General features: G+C 36.0%; 1 long non-coding RNA gene and 1 other non-coding gene across 2 annotated transcripts in view; one reads left to right on the top strand and one right to left on the bottom strand.

Annotated features, from left to right (window-relative positions):
- The first annotated feature begins 4,049 nt into the window (after positions 1-4,049).
- LOC106634208 (uncharacterized) overlaps positions 4,050-23,561 on the top strand; it is a 59,470-nt gene continuing 39,958 nt past the window's right edge. The window contains exons 1-2 of the long non-coding RNA XR_004668414.3: positions 4,050-4,337; positions 23,146-23,194. This is a non-coding gene — a long non-coding RNA (uncharacterized LOC106634208). The remainder of the gene's footprint in view (positions 4,338-23,145; positions 23,195-23,561) is intronic.
- LOC112438116 (U6 spliceosomal RNA) lies at positions 17,055-17,161 on the bottom strand. The gene has a single exon (XR_003026597.1). It is a non-coding gene; the product is annotated as a U6 spliceosomal RNA (small nuclear RNA).

Below are 23,561 nucleotides of genomic sequence, written 5' to 3'. Positions count from 1 at the left end.
TGCACGATATAAAATTTACTATTTTCACCATTTTTAAGTGCATAGTGGCATTAGTACATTTAATATATATATATTTCTGTTTTAGAAACAGGATCTCACTCTGTTGCCCAGGCTGAAGTGCAGTGGTGCCATCATAGCTCACTGCAGCCTCCAATTCCCGGGCTCAAGGGATCCTCCCACCTCAGTCTCCTGAGTAGCAGGGATACCTTTAAAATTTTGTGCAACTATTACCACCACCCATCTTCAGAATTTTTTTTTAATCTTACAAAACTGAAACTCTGTATCCATTAAATAGTAACTCTCCATTCAACCCTCCCCATAGTTTCTGGAAACCACCTTTCTACTTTTTCTCTATGAATTTGACTACTCTAGGTCCCTCAGGTAAGTGGAATCATACAGTATTTATATTTTTATGATGATTTATTCACTCAGCATAATGTCTCCAAGGTTCATCCATGTTATAGCATATGCCAGAACTTCCTTCCTTTTTAAGGCTGGATACTATTTCATTGTATGTATATACCACGTTTTGTCTATCCAGTAATCTATCAATGGGCACTTAGATTGCTTTCAGGTTTTGGCTGTTGTGAATAGTGCTGCTATGAACATGAACGTGCAAATATCCATTCATGCTATCAGTTCTTTTGGGTACATACACAGAAGTGGAATGGATCACATGGTAATTCCATGTTTAATTTTTGAGGAACCATCGTACCATTTTCCACAGCGTCTGCCTCTTTTCACATTCCCACCAGCTATGTACAAGGGTTCCAATTTCCTTAAAAACACTTGTTACTTTCTGTTTTTAAATATTAACTATCCTAATAGGTGTAAAATGGTATCCCACTGTGGTATTGATTTGCATTTCCCTAATAATTAGACATGTTGAGCATCTTTCCATGTGCTATTGCCCGGTTGTAAATCTTCTTTCGAGAAATGTTAATTCAAGATCTTTGACCATTTTTAAATCAAGTTGTTTGTTTTTTTGCTATTGTTGAGTTTTCTTTATATATTCTGGATATTTACCCCTTATCAGATGTATGATTTGCAGATATTTTCTTCTGTTCATGGGTTGCCTTTCATTTTGTTGACAATATCCTTTCATGCACAAAAGATTTTTAAAATTTTGACGCAATCCAATGTATCTATTTTTTTTATCTTGTTGCCCTAATATTTTATTTAACAAAATGGCATTCAGTTGAATTGGTCAAGGTTATAGTTATAGTCAGTTACACTCAGGGCGATTTTCCATACAGACTAGATGAATTTAAATGCATAATGATTGTGTACTCTGTCACCCAGACATACTGCAGAATTGGCGCACAGTTTCATCTAAGTATGGACAGGTTTTCTTATTTTGGTAATTTTTTTTCCATTTGATTTCTACCTGCATTTTCAAATAAAATTACTGTTTAATCTGAAGTCTTAAGTATTACGTTAGGTAAAAGAACTAACATTCAGAAAGGTTTTTTTTTGTTTTTTTTTTCCAAGACAGAATCTCACTCTCTCACCCAGGCTGGAGTGCAGTGGTGCCATCTTGGCTCACTGCAACCTCCACCTCCAGGGTTCAAGCGATTCTCTTGCCTCAGACTCCTGAGTAGCTGGGATTATAGTCGTGTGCCACCACGCCTGGCTAGTTTTTGTATTTTTAGTAAAGATGGGGTTTCACCACGTTGGTCAGACTGGTCTTGAATTCCTGAGCTCAAGTGATCTGCCTGCCTCAGCCTCCCAAACTGCTGGGATTACAGGTGTGAGCCACTGTGCTCGGCCTGAAAGGTTTTTCTCATTGCCATTATTCATACTTCTTAGACCTACTACATACAAATATCTAGAAATTTTCCTCCAAGGCTGGATAGTATTCAAATTAATTTGTTCTATAGTCACTTCAGTTTCTAGTCGTGTGTTATTTACATATAAGAGATGAATGGAAATATTCTGAAACTCTACCCCGCTGTAAAAACTCCAGATTTTTAGGAAGAGTCAAATTCAAAGATCCTGTGATAGTTTAAGTTTGCTGCGTAGTGCTTTGGTTATAAGTAAACAGACCAGAATCAAATACCTGATCCAATGAATAAAGTTGGATAGCTTCCTCATCACACACACACACACACACACACACACACACACACACACACACACACACACGGTGAGGAAACTAGAAATAACCCAGTACTTCCAACCAACAGGCTATCTATAGATCTTAACCAAAGTGGTGGATTTCAAGAATGCATTAAAACAAGCAAAACAGGTTGCCCCACTTTCTACTTCGGTGGGCCACCTATAGGGCCTTCGACATTTACAAATATCTAATGTTTGACATCAGTTAAGATTGTGAGTAGGCTCCAAATATGCTAACATTTTATATGTAGGAGATTTAAAAATATGTATTTTCAGAAAGTCCATGGGAGAAAAAAAAAATAACTTGTTTACAAGTTGGCTGAGATCTAGCCAGTAAGATTTTAGGATTTCTAGGTAGACGCTCCATTCCAAAAATATGGAGATATTTAATTATCTTTTGTAATCTAAATACATTCCTTGTTAAATGCCCAGTCTTTTAGGTCTGAAAGGATTTTGGTTTTCTAATATCCTGTTAAAAAAAATGAAAGCTCAAAAAGCTGACATCATTATCAGCTGAAATAAGCCAGGAGCTAATTGTGAGCTCTTGTGGAAACAATGCATTTGATAGTAGACTTGGAGGTCAAGATGTTCCAAGGTAGAAGAGAGAGATGTTAAAACAGTGTGGATCTGCACCTCTCTCAACGGAAAATTCAGATGAATTGAAAAGTTAAAGTTAAAAAAAAAACACTTTAAAATATAAAGTTAAAAAAAAGCTTTAGAATAGTTATAAAAACGGTTTCTCTCTCTCTGTCTCTCTCTCTCTCTGTCTCTCTCTCTCTCTCTTTCTGTGTGTGTGTGTGTGTGTGTGTGTAGGTATTTGGATTCAGATAACTTTCTAACACAAAACAAAAAGTTATTACTACCAAAAATCACTCAAAAAACTACAAGTAAAATTAAAAGACATACTGGGAAAACAATCACCTCAGACATAAGAGTTGATGTTTTTTATATTGATTTAAGCAAGCCTAAGACATGATATCTTAGAAATAACAAATTCACAGAAGAGTAAATGTCATATTCATGGTAACAAATTTATAGAAGAATAAATGTCATGTATCTTAGTCCTTGACAGACATAATCACAGGGAAAAATGTACAATTGAAAAATAATAATCTTGTGTTGGCAATGAGTGATTAAAAAACAAACACGTGATACCAAGGGTTTATTTGATGGGTCATGCCATTTTCCCAATCAGTCTAATCACTTGATTAGAGGTGGCCCTAAGGAGAGCCTGCTCTTACTGAGCCATTTCTCAAAGGCCATTAGGATTTAGCTGGTAAACAAAACGTGATTAATGTGGCATGGCTACCGTCACTTTTGTGGCAGTATAAACACATAGCTTTTGCGAAGACCCGACATTAAAGGGAACATGTATCTATATGCCTGCATTGTTCTGTGTAAATCACGAAATAATTCTCAGGGATTGACTTATTTTCTGTTGAAGATAAGTGCTTTTGTGTTTCCCTTCTTTTGTAGTTTTCTCCCTAACAGCCTGTTTGGCTCTGAACAAATGAGGACAGTTAACAAAATATATGTGTGCATACTTTTTAAACCTGTACTTTAACCTCACTTCAGCTTCTTTCCTGCTTAGATTGCAAACGTTGTTAGAGACTGATCAACATGTCAGTTTTGTCTATATTCTCTAAATTGCGTATTGTCTGTTCACCAGAGCTCTTACTCAGGTTAAGTCTGGGTTAATTAACTGTGTTCCTTTTTCTAAGGCAATAAATCTCAATCATATTGTTTTTCTGTTGTCTTAGCTGTAATTTTGATCTTATAGTTAAAAATTTCTATAAGATCTTATAAAGATCTTACAAAAATCTTATAATGTCTTATACATCTTGTAATTCCTTTAAAGGGAACTGTAATTTGGAATGCTTTTCTCATCAATAAACACAAATTAGAATTTGCTTCAGATGATGACAAGATCTCAGATTGAGGTCTGTAGACAGCATCTTGAGTGTCCAAAATAGCTTTCTTTGAATTCTGCATCGTGTAGATGCCAGTCTTATAATGGATCTCTCAGTCACATCAACGCCCGAGTCTATGGTGATGATAATGTTTGTGCAAAGTGGATGCCAAGTGACTGCACAATCAAGGTTTCTGAGTAGTTGAAATAGATAAGTCTTGAGTCAATCAGTACCTCTGTACCACATTCATGTGGCAAATGCTGCTTTATGGAGATGTTTCTAATACTGACCTACAATAATTCAGCCAAGGTAAGTGAGCACTAAATATGCAATAAACAAATTTGCTACTTTCAATTTTAGCAATCAATAAAATAAAAATTATTTAATGTTGATTTCAACAAAGCCACGATGCTAACTGAAACGTTAAGCAAACAAATAGTCTTTTTCGTTTTTCACGTCTTAGATTGGCACTTGAAGACTGCTTGTTGGGTAAATTGTGATTATTCTGAGCTAACTGTCTTAACAATTCTGCTTTATATAGTATATAAATGTAAGAGGCAATTCTTACATTAGTAGGATTCGTGAAAATATACATAAACAGATCAAACGTAAAACCAGATCGAAGGCTATATCGTTCTGTCATCAAACTCAGTATCATTGATCACATTGAATTATTAATTTGAATATTTAAATTGTTTTTGCTTGATAATTCTTGGAATTTTACTTGGTTTCATGGTTGTAGTTATGTTACAAACTTAAAATATTTATTCTTAGTTTTATTTGTATTTAATATTATACATAAGGGATTTTAGTCTAAGTATTTTTTCTTTAAATTGGATTTAAAAGAAATGAGAATTTTGCAAAAAAAACTCATGAAAACAACAAAAGATTCCTCTCCTTTATTCAAAGGATCATGAAGAAGAAACCCCAACTAAAAAAATATCCTTGAGAAATATTCCACCCATTCAAGCTGTAGTAACACTACTGTTAGCCAGATAAAATATACATTTTTGAAAATAAACATTTTATTTGGTGATTTCCCAATACCATAAGAGTAGGTGATAGAAGCCAATGATTCATTTTTACTTCTTATTTTCAAATGAAAGCTGTAATCTTCATATCTTATTTTAGAGAAGTACTGAAATCTTGCATTATGAAATACATCCATATAACTGCTACACCATATTCTTAGAAATGTTCTTACTATAAGCAGAAATTCTTACTTGATTTTCTTGTCTGTCTTTGGTTATGTTTTCAAAATGTGTGCCTTGTGAGGATGTTGCAATAGGAATACTAATATTATTACTGCTAATAACATTAATGAAGTAGAGCTGATAAAGCCTTGGGATTTTGTAGGGTTTAAAACCTTATAAAATGCTTTCTCCTGCGTTAATTCTCACAATGGTATTTTGAAGAAGGTCTATGACTCAATTTACAGGTAAAGAAATGGAGGCAAAGAAGCTTACCCAAGGTCGTAGAGTTAGTGAGTAATTTAACAAAGGAGACTTTATCTTGGCAACTTTTAACAATTATTGCCTCTTCTTTTTCTCTTATTGCCCCAAACCATTCTAACAGCCCTCCCTCTGTCCTTCCTGCCCCTAGCTTGTCTCCCCTTTCAGATGATCCTCCTGAATCTACAAGAATCCCTTCCTTCCTTCCTTCCTTCCTCCCTCCCTCCGTTCCTTCCTTCCTTCCTTCCTCCCTCCCTCCCTTCCTCCCTTCCTTCCTTTCTTCCTTCTTTTCTTCCTTCTTTCCTTCTTTTCTTCTTCTGTGCATTTGTGTGTGTATGCGTGTGTGTGTGTGTGCATGCATGTGCATGTATGTGTCAGACTTTCACTCTGTTGCCCAGGCTGGAATGCAGTGGTGCAATCCTGGCTTACTGAAGCCTCGACCTCCTGGTCTCAGGTGATCTTCCCATCACAACTTCCTGAGTAGCTAGGGCTACAGACGCACACCACTATGTCCAGCTAATCATTTGTATTTTTTGTAGAAACAGGGTCTTGCCATATTGCTCAGGCTGGTGTTGAACTCCTGGACTAAAGTGATCTACCCACCTCAGCCTCCCACAGTGTTGGAATTACAGGGGTGAGCCACCACGCCCAGCTAAATTATTTTCTTATAGAAATAAACCTGAGTCTGTCACTCCCCTTCTCATTAAAGAGCCTCTGCTAGCATTATTGACTGAAGGGCAGAGTATCACGAGCCTGACATCTCTCTTCATCCTCACCTTATAGCCATCTTTCATTACAATCACTGCAAGTTGCATAGGATGAAGGAAAAATAACCTAAGAATGTCCCATTAGGTGGGCAATAGGCAATTATAGCATTGAAGCATAATGGTATTGTCAAAATTACTTGAAATCAATTTCACATATTGTTGTACTATCTCAAGCAGTTCTTTTTGCTCTCACATCAATTCCTATTTGCTTATTTAAGGCCCCCTTGTGAAGAAACTTGCTGTGATTATGAGCTAATAATGCTTCAGATATTTCAGTCTTGATATGCTTAGGCCAAGTACAGGACACTCTGCCATTGCCATGGAAATTACTAGGTGCTTTCATTTTTCCGTGTCTGGAATGCCCTCCTTGCCACAATTTGCCTGACAGACCTATCCTTACATTTTAGCTCAACTGTGTTGTGATGTCTTGCTAAATTCCTTAGGCAAGGTTAGGGCATTTATCTCATCCTCTTGTCTAGCATTCTGTCCATTCCTCCAGAAGTTCAACCATCCTCTATTTGCAATGTTTTTAGAAAGCTGCTACATGTAAGGAAGAGAAATAAAATCACCTATAATTCTATTACTTATTAAAAAATTAGTATAATTTTGGCTTTACTCATTGCAAGTTTTTCTAGGATCTAGCTGTTTTTCTCTTTTTATTTGATGATTCAGTAATCCTACTATACATATGAGTGCCTTCTGCTTCCTTTCATTATTTCATGTCTTTGAAACCACCAGTTTTAATGTCTGCATACTGTTCAATTATGTATCACCGATTATTTATCACTTCCCAAATCTTTCAAAATATGTTAATTTATTTAGTTCTTCTTTAATCATATATATTTGCAGCTCCAATTCTGTCACTAAGCTTGGCATGTTAAATATTCAGTAAATTAGTGGTTAAAAAATCTTCTGGCTGTCTGGAAACTGATGCGATTTCCCTATTATCTTACTATTTTGATGATAATTACAAATACTAATTTGGGATTTGTGACTAATTTCCCCAATATTAGTTGAAAATTTATGACGAGGTGGGAAATGAAGCGAGAAAGGTAGAAAAGCTCTCTGGATATTTTAGTTTGGAAACATGCAATATTACAATTCCTGTGGTTATCATGACCATTCCAGATAGACGATTGTGTTTACAAGTGTTGCTCCTTCCTGAAATATTTCCTTTGACTCTATCAATAGCAAACATTATTTATCAGTGCCACTAATGGAATGGAAAGAAGAAGATGCCAACATCTTTTACAAAATATCTAATGATTTATGCTTGGATAGATATCAAGCATGTGGCATGCAAATATTTTAAAAAATATTAAATTAATAGTAAACTGAAAAGGTTTACTCCTTCAGAAAGGGGAGAATTGTCTTGTGGCTCAAAGACATGTCACAGAATGAATAAATGAGAGTTAATTATAGAAAGCTTTGCCTAAGTTTTTGGCCTTTTTAACCAACATCAGGATTTGCTTCACCCATCAGTGGAAGGTGGGAGCGGGGAATGGGATAACAGGTGAGTGGGTGAAACACCTTCCATTTGACCATATATATATATATACAAAAGGTCAGTGAAGTTAGCTGATATGGCTTGGCTATGTCCCCACCTAGAATTTCATCTTGAATTGTCATAATCCCCATGTGTCGAGGCAGAGACCAGGTGGAGATAATTGAATCATCGGGGCGGTTTCCCTCATACTGTTCTCCTGATAGTGAGTGATGGTTTTATAAGGGGCTTCCCCCTTCACTTGGCTCTCATTCTCTCTCCTGCCACCATGTGAAGAAGGATGTGTTTGCTTCTCCCTCTGCCATGATTGTAAGTTTCCTGAGGCCTCCCTAGCCATGTGAAACTGTGGCTCAATTAAACATCTTTTCTTTATAAATTACCCAGTCTCAGGTATGTTTTTATTAGCAGCTTGAGAACAGACTAATACACTAGCTGACTCTGACAAATAACTGTTTGCTAAAATAAGTGACATATTTGGAAAACTGTTGACGTTGGTATTTTATACATTGGCTTTCATCACACAGTAAGAAACATAATATGGAAATAGTCTGGTATAGAGGAAGAAACAAGGAATTTGGATTCGGGCATGGGTTCAAATTTCATTTCCATTTTTTATGACTTCTGAGATCTTAGACAAGTTATTTAACCTCTTTGATCTTTAGATTTCCCATCTATAAAACTTGTCAAGCTGATATAAAAGTAAAAAGAGGCAAGCACTTAGCATCTGACACACAGTAGGCATTCAAAAAGTGGGAGCTATTATTATCATCATATTATCTTACATATTGGCATATAAAAAACAAATAGAAAAACTTGGGTTTTGTCTGAAATAAAAAGCAATTGACATAAGAAACATACTGAGAAGAACAGGTTATCACAGGACTCCTGGCATTTTTTTAAATATCATCCAGAACTTAGTTTATCTGATATTGTTTTAAATCCATAAACCTCTCTGAAGGACATCTGAAAACATCTGAAAACTTCCAAAGCACCTATCATTGATTGAATCAATAAACTGGGTTTCTGGTCCACAAAAAATAGGAATCTCCAAAATGACCCCTTTAGTTGCATAAAATTGGGGGTAGTATCTGCTTTGAAATTCTACCCTTGAATTATTCCATCTGAAGGCTCTAATCTGAGTCCAGTAAAAACCTCTTGCAAATGAGATCTACCAACCAAAGAACATAACTGTGCTCAGATTCTCCTTTATACTTAGAATATTTTTCTTCCCAAATATATCAGTAGAAAGAGCTTTGCGTATTCAAGAGAGAACAGCAAGCTCACAAATAAAGACTCTTCCTCCATGTCCTGTTCTTTCTTCTGGACAAGATGCTAATGAACATATGGAAACATCAAACCCTTTTGGAAGGGAAGCCATATTAATGAAAATGGGAGGAATAAAAAGGGGGGTTGTGGGAAGAAGAGAGGGGATATGAATAAAGTATTTATTTAATTAAAATATACAAGAAGACTAAATTTGAGGTTCATGAGATAGATATAAATTAACTTTCTACCCAAAATAGATTTTGGAGAAAGTAAAATCAAAGTAATTTGGCTGGGGTTTGATTAGTACTGTGTGAATGTGACTGATTCAGAAGAATGGTTCATTAAGTTATGCCCAAGCATATGCAGTATCTCTTTAAGAACTATCATTTCTTTTTGTAAATTGGCAATTATCTTTCCTAATGCATTTATACCAAGAAAGAAATTTGCTAGCTGGGAAGGTACGAAACATTGATGGATGAATTCTCTGTTTAATTTGAAAAGACAATCAAGTCCCCTTTTCCTGAAGAATGCTTTCTCTCAGATTTTAGTAAACAATTGGTACCACCCCCTACTGCCCATAACTTTTTCCCAGAGTAAATAGGAAAGGTGTCATTTTCACTATTACTCTTAGAGTAATAGACTTCTGCTGTTGTCTTAAATCAAAACTTCTCATTTGTGAGCAGACAAAGCCTTTTTACACGTGCCCCTCCTAACCATCTATGAAGATACTTTTCTCTATTCCATGACTGAACGAAGTGAGTTCAAGGGTTTTTAGGTAACCTGTCCAGTGGCACGCTATTGGTGAGAAGAAAATGGAAATGGAGGCCTCAAAAATCCTAGTCTATATTCTCAAGAACTCATCGAATCAATTCAATGTCATCTTGGAAGGCCACAGACAACTGTGGCAAGGAAGGCAGGCAGTAGACCATGTTGGGAGACTGGCAGATAAGATGCACAAGAAAAACCTTAGTAGCAACAAATGCTTTATGGTCTAAATTGGTATAGGTAGCCAAAAGCAAGGTAGTAATTTTGAGAACATCAGATCAGGAACATAGAAACAAGGTGTTAGAATAAGGGAAAGGTCACCTGGAAGAAGTAGAATATAAACAACAGAGAAGATACTCTTTGAAAACACTTCATTTTGGTCTCAGACAGGCATGCAAATGAGATAAGAAGATTGCTATGGTCTGAGTATCTGTCTCTCCAAAATTCATATGTTGAAGTCCTGACCCCCAGGTGATGGTATTAGGGGGTGGGGTCTTTTGGGAGGTGATTAGGTCATGGGTGTGGAGCCCTTCTGAATGGGATTAATGACCTTACGCAATAGGACCCAGGGAGTTCTCTTAACCCTTGCCACCATGTGAGACACGGTGAGAAGACGCCATCTATAAACAAGAAAGGGGACCCTCACTAGACACCAAACCTGCCAGAGCTTCAACCTTGGACTTCCTGGACTCCAGAACCAAGAAAATTGAATTTCTATTGTTTATAAGCTACTTTGTCTATGGCATTTTGTTATAGCCAGCAGCCTGAATGGACTAAGACAAATATTTTATCTATTTTATACTGTGAATGACTGTCAAGTAGAGTCTTAGCAGTTAAGATGATTTTTGACTCTTATGTAGTCATCATTTATTCTACATTGTATTCAAGTTTGAACTTTCTATTGAGGGCCGTATTTCACAAACATCAACAATTTTTTACTCCTCCTGGAAATTACCACAAGAAGTAAAAACTAAAGAGGGATAAAGTAGAGACGGAGTGCTAGGTAATGAGCTAGGATTACTCACCAGATATGGGACTGTCTGAATTTCCATTGTGTGATCAAATTCTTTTTCTGAAGCACTGGGATAGAGCCCTTGTTAAGGTGAAGTTTACTATATAACCATCTGGAATATGCACGAGACATCTTTGGATTTGTTTAATTTATATAAAGCTCTCTGTCTTGTACAAAGCACAGAGGCTCCAGGTAGCAAAAGACAGAAATGAGCTTCAAGACCCTATGACAAAGTCAAGGACATATCTGCTTTAATGACAATCATCCTGCAGAGTCTATAATGAGTGCTGTATGATTAGGGAGCTGAAATTTCTATGAAGAATAGCCTCCTGTAGATAAACTATTATATATTAATGTGAAAATTACTTCCTATATCCAACTTAAGTTACTTTGATTCAGAAGATGACTAATTTCTGCTCTCAGTAACCAGACATGCTTGATCTCTGAAAGACAACCTCCCTCCCAGTACACTTCTGATGGACAGACAGTGGGCTGTGGCCTGACGGTGCCTCCATATGGTCACCTGGACTCACACTGACCCTAAACGGGTCAAACTGAAGTCTTAGAGGCTTAGAAAAATGGCATATTAAATGTTTATTCATAGTTTTTATTTGAAAGATCTCTATTAATATGAATAAAATTGAGACACAAGGGACGAAGAATACCTGTTTTCCTAAATTCACTGTGATATGAAAAGAATTTTCTGACATCTTTTAATTCAGAGAATTCTTGCTGGTGAAGTGTTCCCTTAAAAGGTGATCAAATAGGTGATGGCATTTAGAACACAATACACCCTAAAATACGACAGTTTGTCATCTTGAATTTTTTAAATTTAAGGAATTTGAGAAAGGGCAAGTATGGAAAGGATTCTCTGACCTTCCCTGAGCAGATCATGCATGTCGGGAAGCATGTTGTGAAAGCCTGTAATCTCAGCAACTTAGGAGGCCGAGGTGGGTGGATCACAAGGTCAAGAGATGGAGAGTATCCTGGCCAACATGGTGAAACCCCATCTCTACTAAAAATACAAAAATTAGCTGGGCGTGGTGGCGTGCACCTGTGGTCCCAGCTACTTGGGAGGCTGAGGCAGGAGAATCACTTGAACCCAGGAGGTTGAGGTTGCAGTGAGCCGAGATCATGCCACTGCACTCCAGCCTGGGGACAGAGCAAGGCTCCATCTCAAAAAAGAAAAAAAAGAAAGGAAGAAAGAAATGCCTCTTCTCTGGAAAGTTCACCTTCGTCAGTTGTATGCATTGCAGACTTGTTTGAACTCTTGGACCCTAAGATGAAGATGAGGCTGGGTGCGGTAGCTCAAGCCTGTAATCCCAGCACATTGAAAGGCTGAGGCGGGTGGATCACCTGAGGTCAGGAGTTCAAGACTAGCCTGGCCAACATGGTGAAACCCTGTCTCTACTAAAAACACAAAAATTAGCCAGGCGTGGTGGCACACTCCTGTATTTCCAGCTACTCAGGAGGCTGAGGAAGGAGAATCAATCCCTTGAACCCTAGAGGCAGAGGTTGCAGTGAGCTGAGATCACGCCACTGCACTCCAGCCTGGGTGACAGAGTAAGACTCTGTCTCAAACAAACAAACAAAAAACAAAAAGAGAAAAATGAAGATTATTGTTTTATTGGAGCAAAAACTACTGTTGAATTAGAGGTTAATGTCTCTTCCAGGCATTTCTGGAAGCTTTTCTTCTGCTGACTTCTATATTACTTGATGGTGAGCATCAGTTAAATGAAATCTTAACAAGATTCATTTAAATGTTATATGTTTTCAGAGTCTAAAGCTAAAAGTACCTATTCTTCCTACTGCAAATGTTGACCATGGTTTAGTTCTCTTACCATGTCCCTTTGAATATGAAATAGGAATGATATGTTTAAGGAGATAAACAGGTAGAATGTGATATTTCACTTACTATCCCCGATTAACAAAGTACATGGAATAGTGTCGCTTAACTTTCTATACACTAATCCCAACAAAGCAAAATGACATATTATGAGTCAACCTGAGTTACATAAGTATGTGCTCCTTGCAGTGATCATCTTTTGTATCCACGGCATATCTTCTCTCTCAGATTAGAGGGAAAACGCCTCACTCCTAATTTCTTAGCTATTTTACCTAGCTATTGAGGGCAGCAGATGATAATTCCTCAATAATAAAAATAAAGTAAGATGAGTTTCCTGCGCTCTTTAGGAATCAAGCTATTGCTATAAAATTACCTGGAAGACTATTTTCAAGCTCAAGAATAGATGGAGCTCTGTGTTGTAAAGGGTTAGTTTTTGAACACTGTTTGAACTGAATTTGAACACTATTTTCCTTCATAATGGGTGTGGATGGGAACAAAAACCAACTTCTCATAATGACCTCAAACATCCCAGGAATGCAGTCTGACCCTTCCCAAAGATGGGATGGCCGGCAGGGTGCATGACCATGTGGGATGAGGATTCTTTATTTACTTCCCCAGAGGATATGAAATGAATGGTTCATAGGATTCTGTTTTCAAGGGTTTTGTTTGGCTCATTTCAGGGAACTCCCTTGTACAATGATGTTGGCGTCTTTCCAAAAAATGTTGATGCTTAGATAAGTTTATAATATCTCATCCCAGGAAGTGATTTATGTCTCCTATATTGTGAGAACTGTCTGTTCAATTTAACTGCTCCTATGTTGTTTATATGTGGGAAAAATTTTGTAACACTAGGAAAAAATTAAAAATGGCACAACTTTTGGATAAGCAGGGCCTTAAAAAAATCCACAAAAACCCTGGGTTTGAGTTTTGTCTGCATAACAAACCAGCTATATGATCCTCAATAAATCATAATCTCTTGACATTTCAGTATCTAATTTAAAAATCAGAATAATAAAACATACTTAGTAGATGCTGTAAGTAGTCAATAATAAAAGTATGCTAAAGAACCTATAATCTTTGGGCACAGTATACTCAATAAATCTTGATTACTAGTTTTCCTTCTATCTTAATTGTGAATTCATATTTTATTAACCTATAAGTGTGGATTTGGCTGAACATGGTGGCTCATGCCTGTGTTATCCCAGCACTTTGGGAAACCGAGGCAGGAAGATTGGTTGAGGCCAGGAGTTCAAGACTGGTCTGGACAACCTAGCAGGACCCTGCTTCTACAAAAAGATTTAAAAAATTAGCCAAATGTGGTGGTGCATGCCTGTAGTCCTAGCTACTCAGAGGGCTGAGGCAACAGAATTGCTTGAGCCCAGGAGTTTGAGGTTACAGTGAGGTATGATGGCATCATTGCACTCCAGCCAGGTTGACATAGTGAGACCCTGTCTCAAAAAAAGAAAAAAAAAAAGGATGGTTTTATTTCTCACTAGCATTCTTTGACATATTGAGTCATTTCGATTTCCAAGAACGTGATGAGGTAAGAAGATATTGAAAATAATATTTCTTTAGAAAGTTGATGTTTTTATTTCTAGGGTTAATACACATTTATATTGGACATCTATGAATAAGTGCTAGAGTTATTAAGAAAGATTAGTACAAGCTTTGAAATTTAGACTCTTTCTGTTTCAAAGAGTATGTGAGCTCAAAATGTGATGCAACTTCTGTGCATTAATCCATCGCCTACTCCCACAGAAGCCTCCTATTATGCCTGATAACAGCTTGTCATCCATTTGGCAGAAGTTTTATCCTTTGAGAACAACCAAATTCCAAATTGTGGAGGTGTTTTTTAAAATGGCAACTTTTGTTTTATTCTTTTTTCTCTGTGTTCATAAAAGTAAAAGAAAATTCTACTCTTTAAAAGTAAAGAATTTTATGAGCCTAAATTTTACATTAGATTTAGTTATGCCTTTAAAACTTAAATTCAGAATACAATTAATTTACAATTTCTTTACAACAAAGAGATATTAGATACTGAACTCAGACTGAAAAATCCTTTTTCATGAGCCTGGCAACACGTTCTTCTTTGGGAATGGTTTCAGAAGTCCACAGGTTTTTGTGCAATTCTAAATTTTAAATCTTTGGTAATAATACATCACTCATCTTAGTTTCCCTCCAATTATCTTCACTTTTACACTTAAGAATTAAAGAAGCAAACACAAATATAGCAGGATGGCTTGGAATAAATAAGAATACCTGGGAACTAGATGATTTTTAAATTATTTGTTTCCTTGTAGACCAGGCACAAACCTGTAGATCTGAAATTCTAACTTCTGAACTAAATATAGCTCTATATTTTGGCTTTGATTGGTTAATTTCATACCTATGTTACTATCTTAGTGTATTCACTTATTTGATGCTACTATATAATTGTGACTTCCTTGAATAAGAAGTCACATGAATAAGAAGTCTTTTATTTTCACAAAGAATCACAGGCAATTCAAAAGCCTATGACTCGAATATACTTTGTCAATGCTGCGTTTGTAACAGGACAAAAAGAGCTTTGATAACAGAGTCCAAAAATCATTAAGTATTAAAATAATTATTTGGAAATCTGGCAATTACACACACACCCCACAAATTTTTTTTTGTCATTTACTTCTTTAACACTTTATTTTATTCAGAAATAAAAATTTTATTTGTCAATTGCTGACCCATCCGAAGTAACATTTTTTTAAAGGAGAAAACTGAATTTCTGAGAAATTAATTACTTTTACTAAGGTCGCACACTGGGCAGGGGAAGCCCGAAGTCTCATCTAGGTTTGCCTACCCCCATTGCTTTTATTTGTTCCACATGATCCATACTTTGACATAGACAGTCAAGTTGAGTGCTCTTCCCTAAAAAGACATCATTTAACAAGAGAGACAAACATGTAAACAACCATTTATAATGTACTTGAAAGCAGAATACATTTTACTAGTTTCATTGAAACTCCTATAATGGGACCAACTCAATCTGTCTGGATACCACCGAGGAAGATTTCATTGAGGAGCAGGACTGAGAAGGAAAAGAAACTTTCAAGACAGAGTAGGAATGAAGGCATGAGAACAAGAGGAACTAGCACATGTAAATGCTTTGAAACATACCGGAACAGCTCAAAGTTAGGGAATCACAAAGAGGAGCGTGTGATAAGAACCTAGAAAAGAAGAGGATGCATGAAGACTTGAAGTCTCAGACACCATGTTAAGGAATTGAAACTCTACAGTATAAGAAAGTAGAAGCCATAGGAGGGTTTTAATCATAGGAAGAAACTTCATTTACTCAGCAGATATTTGAGTGTCTATTATCACCAGGCACTAATCTCATTCATAACTTGGAAAGATCTGACAGCAAAATAAAAGACAGACCAGACATGGGAAAGACTGGAAGCTATTTTGAAATCTTCAGGCAAAAATGATGACACAGAATTGAGGTAGAGACTATGTCTATTTCACCTTTGGGTAAACCATTGTCAGGTGGCAAAATAATAGCAAGCATCATTTTTGCAGCTTTCCCCTCTCATCCCCCTACCTGCAGTTCCCCAGAAGACCTCTAAGGAGCAAACAAGTTTGTCTTGAACATAGATAGTACCACCTGGCTTGCTCCAGTCACCACTGTATTTCACTACCATGCCTAAGACACTGTCTCCAGTGGAAGTCAAGTTTAAGAAAGAAACTGTTGAGACAGTTCAGCAGTATAAACCCCCATAGGCTTCTGCCTATAGCCCAGGGCTTTAGAGCGCTCCTGCTTCACTTAGTGAAATCTTTTCCAAGTTGCTTATGTTATTCAGGAACACTGTAGGTTTGGCTCAGTTCCTGGGCCTTTTATGTAAAAACTCATTAAGAAGCGAGGAGGACTCTTCCCTACTTTGCCAAGCATCTTATGCTACCAACAATTTAACTCATATCTTTTCCCCTCTTTCTTTTTGTCCCCTTCACATTCCAGCTGTTGAATGTAAGTTTAGAAACACCAATATAAGAAGAAAGGTAGAAATAAGCACATAGGCAAAGGAGTTCAAGTAATTGAGTTTTGCTATAATGTTAGTGTAATGCACGCAGAATTTGCTTAAAGAAATCTTTATCCATGCCCCCCAGGTCTGGGACTGTGTTTCACAGTAGAGGGTAGTTTTTTTTAAAAAATTATTATTTCTACTGGACTTTTTGCTAGAACAGTTTTAGATTCAAAGCAAAATTGAGTTGAAGGGACCAAGATTTTCCAAATACTTCCTGCCCAAACACATGCACAGCCTTCCCCATTATCCACATCCCCCATGAGAGTGGTACATTTGTTAAAACTGATGAGGTTACCTTGATGCAGCAGCAGCAGCTCTCCTGCCAAAGTTTATAGTTTACATGAGGATTTGCTCTTTTTATAAAAGGTGGAATGCTTTATGAATTTGCATGTCATCCTTGTGCAAAGGCCCTGCTAGATTCGTCTGTGTCACTCCCATTTTAGTGTACCTGCTTCTGAAGGGAGCATATCATTGTCTTTTTACTATATCCATAATTTTGCCTTTTCCAGAATTGAAAGCCTTTTCCAGAATTGAAACTATACTGTATGTAGTCTTTTCAGACTGGCTTTTTCACTTAGTGATATGCATTTAAGTTTCTTCAGTGTCTTTTTATGGTGTCACAACTTATTTCTTTCTAGCACTGAACAATATTCCATTGTATGCATATACTATAGTTTGTCCATTCACCTGCTAAAGGACATCTGGGTTGCTTCCAAGTTTTGGCAATTATGAATAAAACTGCTATAGACATTGTGGAGAGGTTTTTGTGTGGACCTAAGTTTTGAATTCTTCATTAGTCAGAGTTCTCCTAAGAGATAGAACCAATAGGAGATGATAGATAGATGATAGATAGATGATGATAGATGATAGATAGATAGATAGATAGATAGATAGATAGATAGATAGATAGATGAGAGGGAATTTATTAGGGCAATTGGCTCATGGGATTATGGAGCCTGAGCTCCACAATAGGCCATCTAGAAGCTGGGGAAAGCCAGTCCAAATTTAAAGGACTAGAGCCAACAATATAACCCTCAGTCTGAAGCTGAAGGCTTTAGAAACTGGTGGGCCACTGGTGCAAATCTCAGATGGCAAAGGCTGGAGAACCTGGAGTTTTGATGTCCAAGGGCAGGAGAAGAAATGTACCTCAGTTTCAGGAAAGAGAGAGAAGTCACCTTTCCTTTGTTTTTGTTCTATCTAGGCCCTTAGCTGATTGGATGGTGTCTGCCCACATTCGATTAGGGCGAATCTTCCTTCCTCAGTCCACTGATTTGAAAGTCAATTTCTTCCAGAGACACCCTCATCGACAAACCCAGAAATAATGCCATACCAGCTATTTGGACATCCCTTAATCCAGTCAAGTGACACCTAAAATTAACCATCATGAACTCTTTTGGATAAATACCAAGGGACACAGCTGCTAGATCATATGGCAAGAGTATATTTAGTTTTGTAAGAATTGCCAAACTGTCTTCCAAAGTGGCTATACAAATTTGCATTCCCACCAGCAAGGAATGAGAGTTCCTGTTGCTCCTCATCCTTGGCAGCATTTGGTATTGTCAGTGTTCTGGATTTTGGCCATTCTAATTTGTGTGTAGTGGTATCTCATTGTTGTTTTAATTTGCATTTCTCAGATGACACATGATGTGAAGCATCTTTTTGTATACTTATTTGCCGTCTGTATATCTTCTTTGGTGAGGTGTCTGTTAAGGTTTCTGGACCATTTTAAAATCATGTTGTTTGTTTTCTTATTGGTGAGTTTTTTGTGTATTTTGGATAACAGTACTTTATCAGGTATGTCTTTTGCAAATATCTTCTCCCAGTCTGTGACTTGTCTTTTCATTCTTTTGACACTGTTTTTTACAGGTTTGAAATTTTCAATTTTAGTGAAGTCCAGCTTTTGATGTCATATTGAAAAAGTCACATATTGAAAAAATCTAGAATAACCCAAAGTTTTCTAGATTGGTGTGTCTAATCTATTGGCTTCCCTGGCCACATTGGAAGAAGAATAATTGTCTTGGGCCACAAAAAATACACTAACACTAACAACAGCTGATGAGCTAAAAAGAATCACACAGAAAAGATCTCGTAATGTTTTAAGAAAGTTTACAAATTTGGATTGGCCCACATTCAAAGTCATCCTGGGCCACATGCGGTCTGTGGGCCCTGGGTTCGATAAGCTTATTCTAGATTTTCTGTTGTTAGCTTCCAAGAGTTTTATAGTTTTGTGTTTTACATTTAGGTCTGTGATCCATTTTGGTCATTTTTTGTGAAAGGTGTAAGGTTTGTATGTACATTAATTTTTTTACATGTGGCTGTGCAATTATTTCAGCACCATTTGTTGAAAACATTATCAATTCTTCATTGAATTGCTTTTGCTCTTTTGTCAAAGATTAATTAACTAATATACTTATGTGAGTCTATTTCAGGGTATTCTATTCTGTTCCATTGATCTTTTGTTTATTATTGCCATACTGTCTTGATTACTATAGCTTTGTAATGCGTCTTAAATCAAGTAATGCCTGTCCTCTGACTTTCTTCTTCTCCTTCAATATTGAGTTAACTATTTTGATATTTTGCCTTTCCATATAAATTTTAGAATCAGTTTAGCGTTATCTACAAAATAATTGATGGAATATTGATAGAGATTGCATTGAATCTATACACCAAGTTGGGAACAACTGACATCTTCACAATATTGTCTTCCTATTCATTAACATGCAATATGTATTTATTTAGTTCTCTGATCTCTTTCATCAGAGTTTTGTAGTTTTCCTAATATAGATCTTGCATATATTTTGTTAGGTTTATTCTTAAGTATTTTGTTTTTTAGGTGCTAATGTAAATGGTATTGCATTTTTAATGTCAAATTGATTTATTTACAGGAAATACAGGAAAGGAAAGCAGGAAATAGGAAAGCAATTGACTTTTTGTATATTAACCTTTTATCTTGCAACCTTGCTATATATTAATAGCTTATTAGTTTCAAGAGTTTTTGGTCGATTCTCTTAGACTTTCTACATAGACAATCATGTCATCCATAAATAGACACCTTTATTTATTCTTTTACAATCAATATTTCTTTTATTTCCTTTTCTTGTCTTATTGCACTAAGATTTCTAGTACAACGTTGAAAAGGAGTGGTGAGGAGGGACATTCTTGCCTTGTTCCTCATCTTAGTAGGAAAGTTTTTCATATCTTACCATTCAGAATAATAATTTTCATAGATACTATTTATCAGGTGAGGAAGTTTCCCTCTGTTTCTAGTTTACTGAAAGTTTTTAACATGAAAGGTGCTGGATTTTGTTAAATGCTTTATCTGCATCTATTTATATGCTTATGTGATTTGTTATCTTTAGCCTGTTAGTATGATGATAGCATCAATTAATTTTTGAATGCTGAGCCTACAGCCTCACATACCTAGGATAAATCCCATTGGTCATGGTGTATAATTGTTCTATATATTGTTGGCTTCAATTTGCTAATATTTTGTTGAGGATTTCTGCATTTACATTCATAAGAGATACAGGTCCATAGTTTTCTTTTCTTGTAATGTCTTTGTCTGCTTTTACTATTAGGGAAATGCTGGCTTCACAGATAAGTTAGGAATTATTCCCTCTGTTTTTATCTTCAGAAAGAGATTGTAGAAAATTGGTATAATTTATTCCTTTAAATGTTTGATAGAATTTACCAGTGAGACCATAGGGTCTGGTGCTTTCTGTTTGGGGATTTAATTTTTTTAAGTAGATATAGGCTAGAGTTTTTATTTTTTCTTTGTGAGTTCTGATAGATTGTGTCTTTCAAGGAATTTGTTTATTTCCTCTAGAATATCAAATTTATGGGCATAAAGTCATTATAGTATTTCTTTATTATCATTTTAATGTCCATGGGATTCATAGTAATGCCCTCTCTTTCATTTCTGGTATTTATAACTTTTGTCCTCTCTCTCTTTTTTTTTTTTTTTTTTGAGACAGAGTCTCGCTCTGTTGCCCAGGCTGGAGTGCAGTGGTGCAATCTCGGCTCACTGCAAGCTCCGCCTCCCGGGTTCATGCCATTCTCCTGCCTCAGCCTCCTGAGTAGCTGGGACTACAGGCGCCCGCCACCATGCCTGGCTAATTTTTTGTATTTTTAGTAGAGACGGGGTTTCACCGTGTTAACCAGGAAGGTCTTGATCTCCTGACCTCCTGATCCGCCCGCCTTGGCCTCCCAAAGTGCTGGGATGACAGGCCTGAGCCCCCACTCCCGGCGTCCTCTCTCATTTTTAATAACTTGGTCTAGCTAGAGGCTTATCAATTTTATTGATCTTTACAAAGAATCAGCTTTTGGTTTTGTTGATTTTAAAAAATTGAATTTCTATTTTCAGTTTCATTGATTTCTGCTTTAACTTTTATTATTTCTTTTCTCATGCTAACCTTGAAATTAATTTGCTCTTCTTTTCCCAGTTTCCTAAGTTAAAGTTTAGATAATTGATTTTAAATATTTCTTCTTTTGTAACATGTGCATTCAATGCTGTAAGTTTACCTGTAAGCACTGCTTTCACTGTATCACACAAATTTTAATTTGTTTTCATTTTTGTTTAGTTCAAAATATTTAAATTTTTTTGGATATTTCTTTTTTGACTTATGAGTCATTTAAAAGTATGTTGTTTAATCTCCACATATTTTCAGATTTTTCAGCTACCTTTTTGCTATTGATTTGTAGTTTAATTTCACTGTGGTATAAGAATGGAAATTGTATAATTTCTATTTTTTTAAATTTGTTGAGGTGTGTTTTATGGCCCAAATTGTGATCTCATGTGGTTTCATGTGAGCTTAGGAAGAATATATAATCTACTGTTGTTGAATAAAGTACTCTATAAATGTCAATTATATCCGGTTAATTGATGGTATTGTTGAATTTTACTATGTTCTTATTGATTTTCGACTGCTGGGTCTCCCTTTTCTGATCAAGGAGTTTTGAAATACGTGCCAAAATCCCTTATTGTGTCATATTTTGACATCGTGTTATTGGCAAACACGTGTTCAGGATTATTATATCTTCCTGGAGAAATGACCCCTTTATCATTGTGTAATGCCCTTCTTAATCTCTGATAACTTTCCTTGCTCTGAAGTCTACTCTGTCTGAAATTAATAGTGACACCACTTTCTTTTCATCAGTGTTAGCACGGTTTATCTGTCTCCATCCATTTACTTTTATTCTGTATGTCTTTATAACTAAAGTGTGTTTCTTATAGACAACGTCTAGCTGTGTCCTGCTTTCTGATTTACTCTCATCATCTTTATTCTCTAATTGGTGCATTTAGACCATTGATGTTTAAAGTGATTATTAATGTAATTGGATTAGTATCTATTGTATTCATTACTGTTTTTAATTCATTGCTTTAATTGCTTGTTCCTATTTTTGTCTTCCAATGTTTCTTGATCTGCTGGTGCTGCTATAACAGGATACCACGGACTGGGTAATTCATAATGAATAGGAATCTATTGGCTTGCAATTACAGAGGCTGATATTGTCTAATATCAAGGCAGCAGCAACTTTAGTATCTGCTGAGGACCTGGTTTCTGCTCCCAAAATGACACCTTGAATGCTGAATTCCCCAGAGGGGAAGAATATTGTTCTTTACACAGCAGAAAAGCACAAGAGTTGAGAGAGAGCCCACTTCTGAAAACCCTTTTATTAAGACATAAAACCCACCCCTTAGAGTGGCACCCTCATGGCGTAATCACCTCTAAAAGGTCTCACTTCCTAATACCATTACATTGGCAATTCAATCTCTAAATAAGTTTTGGAGGGGGACAAACATTCAATCTATAGCACACTATTGTTCTGTCTTTTATCATTTTAATTGTGAATTTTATATGATTTTATTTTTTCTCCTTTCCTAGATCATCAGTTATACTTTTTAAAAGGTAGTTTCCCTGAAGTTTGCCATATGCATTTATAACTAATTCAAATCTACTTTAATAAGACTATACCATTTATTATGGGTAGTATGTATAGTACCTTATAATAACAAAATAATCTTAATTCTTTCCTCCTATCCTTTGTCTGATTGCTGTATTTCATTTAATTTATACATGAGCATAAATAAGCACATGTATACACACATACATATTGTTGTTATTATCTTAAAAACTGTTATCCTTTAGATCAATTAAGAATGAAAAAATTAAAAATTTTAATTTTACTTTCATTTATTCCTTTTCCTATGCTTTTCCTTTATGTAGATCTGAGTTTCTGACCTATATATTTTTTCTTCTTGCTAAAAAAACCTCTTAACATTTCTTGCTACATACGTCTATTGGAAACACATTCCTTCAATTTTTGTTTGTCTGAGAAAGTTTTTATTTCTCATTCACTTTTGAAGATAATTTCACAGAGTTCTAGTTCGGTTGCTTTTTTTTCCCCTGAACATGTTAAATATTTCACTCCACTCTCTTTTTTCTTGCAGGGTTTCTGAGGAGAAGGTGGATGTAATTCTTATCTTTACTTCTCTGTGGGTAAGGTTTTCTGTTCTTTTGGCTTCTTCTGGGATTTTTTCTTTATCTTTGATTTTTCTATAGTTTTAAAATGATATACCTAAGTGTATTTTTTGGGGGTGGGGGTGTATTTATCTTCCTTAGTGTTCTCAGAGCTTCCTGGATTGGTGGTTTAGTGTCTGATATTAATTTGGGGAAATTTTCGTCATTATTATTTCAAATACTTATTCTGTCCATTTCTCTCTTTCTTATTCTTCTGGTATTTGCATTACACACATGTTACACCTTTTGTAGTTTTCCTAGCCCTTGGATATTCTGTACTGTTCCTGTCAGTTTTTCTTTTCTTTGATTTTCTCTTTTGGAGGTTTCTATTGAGATATCCACAGGC

The sequence above is a fragment of the Pan paniscus genome, chromosome 22 (genome assembly GCF_029289425.2).
Source record: "Pan paniscus chromosome 22, NHGRI_mPanPan1-v2.0_pri, whole genome shotgun sequence".
NCBI lineage: Eukaryota > Metazoa > Chordata > Mammalia > Primates > Hominidae > Pan > Pan paniscus.
This window is presented reverse-complemented; position numbering and strand designations above follow the sequence as displayed.